The sequence below is a fragment of the Pinus tabuliformis genome, chromosome 6 (assembly GCF_031772625.1).
Source record: "Pinus tabuliformis cultivar Carrire ecotype Pingquan chromosome 6, CPIR1, whole genome shotgun sequence".
Taxonomy (NCBI): domain Eukaryota; kingdom Viridiplantae; phylum Streptophyta; class Pinopsida; order Pinales; family Pinaceae; genus Pinus; species Pinus tabuliformis.
The window spans coordinates 2,007,552,648-2,007,560,779 of NC_142292.1; positions in this window are offsets into that span (position 1 = coordinate 2,007,552,648).

Here is an 8,132-nt window from a genome sequence, read left to right on the forward strand (position 1 = left end):
GCATCATATTCTCTTATTTGTTGATTTAGCATATGTGTATATGTGGTTATTGTAAATACCGTAATGAGCTGTGTTATAAAGCTCCACTATGCGGTATGTTTTCATGTTGTCATGATGTTTTGTTTTAGCAGATGGTCATTGTAAATACTGCAACGAGCTATGTTATAAAGCTCCATGGGAAATATGTTTTGTTTTCAGTAGTCTTGTTGGTTATAGGTGTCATTGAACACCGAGGACAGTGTTCCCCAAGGGGGAGGGTTCTGTAACAACCCTGGTGAAAATTCCATGTAAAAATATATAAATACCACGGATGATGGGACACGTATTCCAAGTTGAATGGTGGGTAGGACATCCTAGTGGGTGTTCATTTGGTTGTTTATGGCTAAGAAAATTGGCAAAGGTAATGGCTAAGTCATTAAAGAGGCAAAAAGGTATTTTGGCACATTTATTTATGAAAATAATGGAAATTAGGATAAAAGGAAGGTGAAAGGTCACAGGTTGCATGTGAGGAGGAAAATGAAGGAAAGTAATGGAAAATGAAGAAAACAAAGGCCTCATTCATAAAAAGGTTTATGAGGATCAGTGGGCAAGACTTGGTCAATTCAGTGTTGGATATCTCCCATTACTCTCTCTCTCTCACTCTTGGACACTTAGAGTTTTCTTGGAGCAAGAAAGGCAAAGAAGGCAAGAGGAAGCAAAGATCAAGCAGGGAAAGGCAGGATCAAGCAGCTACAACAGGCTTCATTGTAGGTATCGACTTGCATGTGTATTTTTGCATGCATGGTATTGCATGTGGTTCTTTCTATCATGGAATGGGTTTTGTCAGGTGTAACACTTTTTTTTTTCAGCCTAGCCTTTCCATTTCCAGATAGCCATGGTGTGACGGGGTTCTCATGTTTTGGTTGAGCTGGATTTCGAGAGGATTCGAAGCTTAGTGGGGTGGATCTCCAAATGATAGAGCATATGCCCTAGTGGTCCCTGAACCAGACTGTGGATCATGGTAAAGCCACTGGCCAAGTGACCCCTGAACCAGACTGTGGGTTGCGGTAAATCCAGGATTGTGTTGCCTCAGCGGGCCTAGAAATCCTTACCGGTGCATGGCAGAATATACGGTAAAGCCAAGAGGTGGTTTGCTCTCCATTGGGCCTAGTAATCCTGGGTTTGGGATATGTGGTAAAGCCTGGACAGTGGGTCTCATTTTAGGGCCTAGTGATCTGGGTTTGGATTGCGTAAAGCCTGAGAGACTAGGAGACAGGAAAATTCCTCACGGTGTAGGTGGAGAAATCCGGTGGCATCCATGCTTGTTTGGCTTAATGATCGGGTGGAGGTCATGGTAAAGCCTGTTATGATGTGTTCATTGTGTTGGCCTAATGATCCAAGATGGATTACGGTAAAGCCTAGTTTTTATTGATGAGGGTGAGGTGGTTTAGCCTTGGTATACCCTGGTTGAGTTCTTTTGGTTTGAGTCCCACATTCATGCTTGGAATATGGCACATGGGTGAATGGCAGAAGAGAGATTTGGCTCAGCCATTTTATGGTCGGGTGGAATGTGGTAGTCCCATCTCCGGTTGGTTCATTGCATTGATTAATGAGAAATTCATTCCCTTGATTTTCATGTGTAAATGTACTGATGTAAAAATGGATTTTGATGGCTGATATGTTTATGGTATTTCTGTTCCTATTATGTTGGTTATATGTACATTTTGTGATAGTAGCTATGTATGGCTCTCAGCATGTTCTTACTTGAATATGAATGGATAATTTGTTTATGGCCTAATAGATTATAATGTAGTGAATGGCATGAGGGAAAAATGGTTCATAGTGATTCTCAGATAAGTATGAGATCCCTACACTTAATTCTGTTGTTTACGCCTGTACGTTACATGTTCGCAATATGTTTGATGAAATGCCTGTTATGGCTAGTAGGGGTTTGGTTAAGGTCTTGATCAAATTATTGCTTTTACATCATTGTTTCCCTATGCATATCCTAATTCTAAACTATCATTCCATTTTGGGCAGTTGCCTGGGCTCTAGGCCTGAAAAAAGTGGCTTAAATCTGGGGGTCGCTGGCAAAGAACTGGCAATTCTGGTCCACAGTCACTAGCAAGCAGGCCTATGAGAGTGACTTGTAGCGAATGGCATGAGGGAACAATGGTTCATTGTGATTCTCAGATAAGTATGAGATCCCTACACTTAATTATGTTGTTTACACCTGTACGTTACATGTTTGATGAAATGCCTGTCACAGCTAATAGGAGTCTAGTTGAGGTCTTGATCAACTTATTGCTTTTGCATCATTGTTTCCCTATACATCTCCTGATTCTAAACTATCATTCCATTATGGGCAGTGGCCTGGGCTCTGGGCTTGAAAAAGTGGCTTAAATTTGGGGGTCACTAGCAAAGAACTGGCAATTCTGGTCCACAGTCGCTGGCAGGTGTTGAAAAATGGCAACAAGAAATTGCTAAAAATAGAAGTGCTAAAAATAGCATTGCTAAAAATAGCAGTTTGGGCATCAGTGCTGGATTGGACAAGAGGGAATGAAAAATGGAAGTGCTAAAAATAGAAGTTCTATTTTTTAGCAGTTCAAGTTGGATTCCTATTTTTAGACAGTCCCTGGTCTAAAATAGGAAGTAAAATTCGAATTTGGTCTTACCGGTAGTTTGGAATATTATTTAATTAATTATCCATGAGTTAATTATTTAAGGAAAAGCAAACTTGAAGTCTTTGTGAGAACATGCAATTATTTCTCCACTAATTGGGGAATGTGTCCTTGATTTGCTCCACTGATTGAGGAATTAAGGATGAGTTCTATATTGAGAGGATCAGTTGACTTAGTTTAACTTAGTCAAGTTCAGTTAGATTAATTTAACAAGTTGTTAAATTAATGAGATATAGTTTGTTGATGCTTGCATGCATGTGACAACTATTATTTTCAGATAACTGAGTATTCTCTCATGGATAATTGATGCATGTCAGTTCAGATAGAGACCCAGTTGAGATCAGAGAAGGGACAGTGTACTATCAGTTGGATGAATATTTTTTGTATAAAGGAAGCTCATCCATGATGAGGATTTATCTCCTTCAAGTTTGTGCAGTTAGATCACAGGTTAGTGAGTGTGTGAAGAGGCCAATTCACACAGGTGGTAGCACTGGACCCCAAGGAAACTGCACAAGGAAATAGGAGGCTTGGAGGGTAGAGGAGAAGGTTTGTGAGAAGCCTTTGACTATCTATGAGCAACAGAGGGATTGTATTGAGAGCTGGACAGCTTCCGAGCTAAGTCTTTGTGTAATCCGAACTATATTTCCACTTGTATGATAATACAGAGATGGGGTTTTAGGTAAGTGCTTTCCCCGGGTAAATTCTTCTGTGTTATGTGTGATTGATTCCTTCTTATCAGTTATATGTGTTCTTATTGATGTTGCTCATGGTTGATTAAGCTTCCGCTAATTGTTTGTAGAAGTAGATCAAGTGTTTTGCTTTAGTACATTGCATTAGCAGGTTGATCTACAAGTGGGAAATTTCTACATGGTATCAAAGCTAGTTGATTTGTAGAAAAAGTTCTACATGGTATCAAAGCTAGCTGATTTCTAGGAAAAATGGGTTTTTGGTCGCTCCCTTACCCATAGCATGAGAGTGACTATGGCCTCAGAAGTCCAAAACAATAATGGGACCCAGGGACAGGCTGTCTAAGTCGCTGACTTGTCCCCTGAGGGTTCTATTGATGATGTTGGATGATTGTGTGTGATGCTCCATCGATTCCACTTCCTTAAGGTTACCTAGGAGGTAGAATCTTATCATAGTAGCCTCTCGTCTCATGTTTACCTTGGTTGGCATGGTTACTTTGGTGGATGTAGGAGGAGGGTGTTACTGTTTCCATCGGTTCCACTTCCTTAAGGTGACTTAGGTGGTTGAATCATATCAAAGTAACTTCTTGTCACATGTTTACCCCAGTTGGTCGGTTACTTGGGTGGATGTGGGAGGAGGGTGTTACAGAGTGGTATCAAAGCATGGTTCACCCCTTGGATTAGATGGGCAGTGTGTGTTGGTCAGGCACTCATGTCGGTTGCACGTGTGTTAATCATCCTTGTGGTCTATGTGCTTGTTACGTATGCATGGTGTTGGTCATGGTTGTAGTGATGTCGCCATGTGAAGGAGGATGTTGTTGTTGTGAAGTGTGTCGTCATGAGTGTATGATTGGTTACATGTTTTTTATGCTTCTGCATCATCACTGTATAATGATGTAGTGGTTTTTGTCATGCATGAGGTCACAGTATGTGTAGTGGATATGGTCATGCATTGATGACTGGACTCTAGCTAGAATGATGGTTATATGCTTATATGCCTATGTGTTATATTTCTATATACTATCATGATTATGTTATACATGTATTACGCTGATTTTTTGATCTTGCAGCTGAGGTATCCTCCCTGAATTTTGCTAAGGTACGTTGGTTTATTGTGATTTGGTCTAGCTGACATAATATACCTTGCAAGAAAAGATCAAAATGACTAGCAAGATGGTAGACTACAAAGACTCTACCTATGAATTAGATAAGCAACGTGGTGTTGGGCACTCTTCTGACTTAGAAGACACATTGAGAGGATTGAAGGAAGACACATGGAGTTGTAAGGTGGACAATGACAAAATCACGCAGGCACAAGAGAAACAAGCAAAGGTTAATGCAATACTCCTTTAGAGTTTGTCAGGATTGCAGCGACAGGGTCCACTTTGGATCAACCATGGATAGGAGGAAAAAACTAATGGGGCATATGGTAATACGTCTCATGGTGGTCATAGGCCAGATAGAGATGACACAATTAGACATGACAAATTGTTGGATACTCCGGATAGGAGAGGTGATGGATACAAGTATTATTATAGTTCTGGCTTTGATAGGCATCATGATTGTCATCGTTATCATCCTTACAGGAGGAGTGATAGGGGATACTTTCTAGATGATCTTAAGAAAGTAAAGCCACCTACTTTTGATGGAGACTTGAAGAAACCAGAAGATGTAGAGGCTTGGATACTTGGGATGAACAAATTCTTTGAGTTGCATGAGTACACTAAAAACATGAAGGCCATAATTGTTATCTTTACCCTGAAAGGTAAATTAGATATCTGGTGGGAAGATGTGAAGCAGGTCAGAGACATATGGACAGAGGACTTGAGTTGGAATGAGTTCAAGAGACTTTTTAGGAAGAATATTGGTCGGAAAGGTACTACGACAGTAAGGCCAAAGAATTCTATGAGCTAAAGATGGGATCGACGAACAAATGAAGAGTACACGACTAATTTCCGGGAGATAATGAGGTATGTACCGTATCTTAAAGATGAGAAGGCTAAAGTTCAGCGATTTGTCAGTGGTTTGCCATTAACATTTAGAGATCAGATTGAGTATGATGAGCCTCGGTCACTTGAGGAGGTTATTGGGAAATTGAAGCATTGCTATGAAATCAAAGTGTAAGAATGAATCTCAGGAATGATGGAAAGGGGAGGATAAGGATAAAGGTAAGGGCAAATGGCAGCTGAAAAGAACAAGGCCTCAGAATGCATAAGAGAAAGAAAATGTGGCACCACAAAAGAAGTTCAATGTAGCTAGACAAGGACATGGGTCACAACAACATCATAGAGGTGATGGTACTGGACAGTTGGAGTGTTGGACATGTGGTAAGGAACACCTTAAGAGAGATTGTCCATAGAATCAGGGTGGTAGGCCTCATATATATAGTGCACAGGAGGCGTAGACTGTTGGGGATGTTGGTCAGAGCGTTCCTCGTATCTATGCAGCACTGGATAACAAACAGGCAGACCATTAGGCATCTATCATTGAGATGGACGATAAGCTTTGTGATCAAGTTGTTTCTATTTTGATTGACCCTGGATCTAATTATAATTATGTTAGTCCTAACTTGGTGGATAAGTGTGGTTTGAATAAAGAAGTGCATGCATAATCTTGATTAGTGCAGTTGGCTACAGGTACAAAGAAAATAGTGCATCATTGGGTAAGAGCTTGTGCATTTGAGTTGAATGGCATGTCTACAATAGCACACTTGAATGTATTTCCGTTGGGATCATATAGTATGCTATTGGGTATGGACTTCCAATACCTTCATAGGATGAAGGTGGATTGTTATGACAAATCCATTGAGTGTGTGGATGACATGGGGAACCAAGAGTCTTACAGGGAAAGAAGAAAGCCACAACAATTAGGATGATGACAACTATGTAGGCAAAACACAGTCGCAGGAAAGGGTGTGTGTTATTTTCTGAACATATATCTAGTGAAAAAGGTAAGGAAGTTGAGGATGCAAATGTTTGAAAAGGTACCCAGTTCTACAACAGTTTCAGGATGTGTTTCCTTTAGAGATTTCAGAGTTTCCACCTCATAAGGAAGTAGACTTTTCTATTGTGTTAGTGCCAGGGGAAGCTCCAGCGTCAAAATAACCTTATAGGATGAGCACACTTGAGTTAGTAGAGTTGAAGTTGCAGTTGAAGGAAATGTTGGACAAGGGATACATTAGGCCAAGTGTATCACCTTGGGGTGCATTGGTATTGTTTGTAAAGAAGAAAGATGGTACTCTCAGATTGTGCATTGACTACAGGCAGCTGAACAAAGTGACCATCAAGAACAGGTATATGTTGCCGAGGATTGATGACTTGTTTGATCAACTGAAGGGAGAAACAATGTTCTCGAAGATTGATCTAAGATTCGAATATCATCAAGTACACATTAAAGAGGAGGACATTTACAAGACATCTTTACGGACTAGGTATGGGCATTATGAGTTTGTTGTAGTTCCATTTGGTTTGACTAATGCTCCAGCTACCTTTATGTTTTTTATGAATAATGTGTTTTGTCCATATTTGGACAAGTTTGTTATTGTGTTCATTGATGACATATTAGTATATTCTAAAAATGAAGAAGAGCATGCCGAGCATTTGAAAACAGTGTTGAGGTTGTTGAGAGAACATTAGTTGTATGCTAAGCTCAATAAGTGTAGTTTCTTTTAGACTGAGGTACACTACTTGGGACATGTGGTTTCCAAGAATGGCATAACAGTGGATCCAGAGAAGACAAGAGTTGTCATGGAGTGGGTAGCTCCTGGGAATGTGGATGAGGTGAGATCTTTCATGGGATTAGCAGGTTATTATAGGAGGTTCTTCGAGAACTTATCACATAATGCTTATCCTATTACATCATTGTAGAGGAAAGGTAAGAAGTTTGAATGGACAGAGCAGTGTTCGACCAATTTTGAGCAGCTCAAGAAGTTGTTGACACATGCACCAGTGTTGAAGATCAGAAATCCAGACAAATAATTTGTAGTATGTACAAATCCTTGCAAGAGAGGACTTGGTGGAGTCCTTATGCAGGAAGGAGAAGTAGCGTGTTATGATTCACGGAAACTGAATGAGCACGAGACAAACTATCTGATGCATGATATTGAACTATAAGTGATCATACATGCATTGAAGATGTGGAGGCATTATCTTCTTAGCAGGAGTTTTGTATTGATGAGTGATCATAGTGGGTTGAGATACTTATTTGACTAGCCAAATCTGAATGGCAGGCAGGCTCGATGGTTGGCCATGATCAATGAGTTTGATTTTGAGATCAGATACATCAAAGGAAAGGGGAATAGGGTCGCAGACGCTCTTAGCAGGTGGATACAGGTAAATCATATAACAACTATGACTTCCAGGTACAGGTACATGTACATGTAAATTATTTGTATAGGTACAGGTACATGTACATGTAAAGTATATGTACAGGTACAGGTACATGTAGTGGTAAAGGTACAGGTATAGGTGCATGTGCACAGGATGTGGAATATTGTCTCACGACAGATGGATTGGTCAGGTTTAGAGACAAGATATATGTGCCAGACAACAGTGAGCTCAAGAAGGTGATCTTAAGGGAGTTTCATGCAAAACCATATTCAGGTCACCCAGGCTATTAGAAGACGCTGACAACAGTGAAGAAATTATATTATTGGCTGAATTTGAGGAAGGATGTAGCAAAGTTTGTGGCTAGGTGTTTGGATTGTCAGCAGGTAAAAGCAGAGTGTAGGCATCTAGGTGGATTGCTACAAACAATTGCGATTCTAGAGTGGAAATGGGAGGTCATT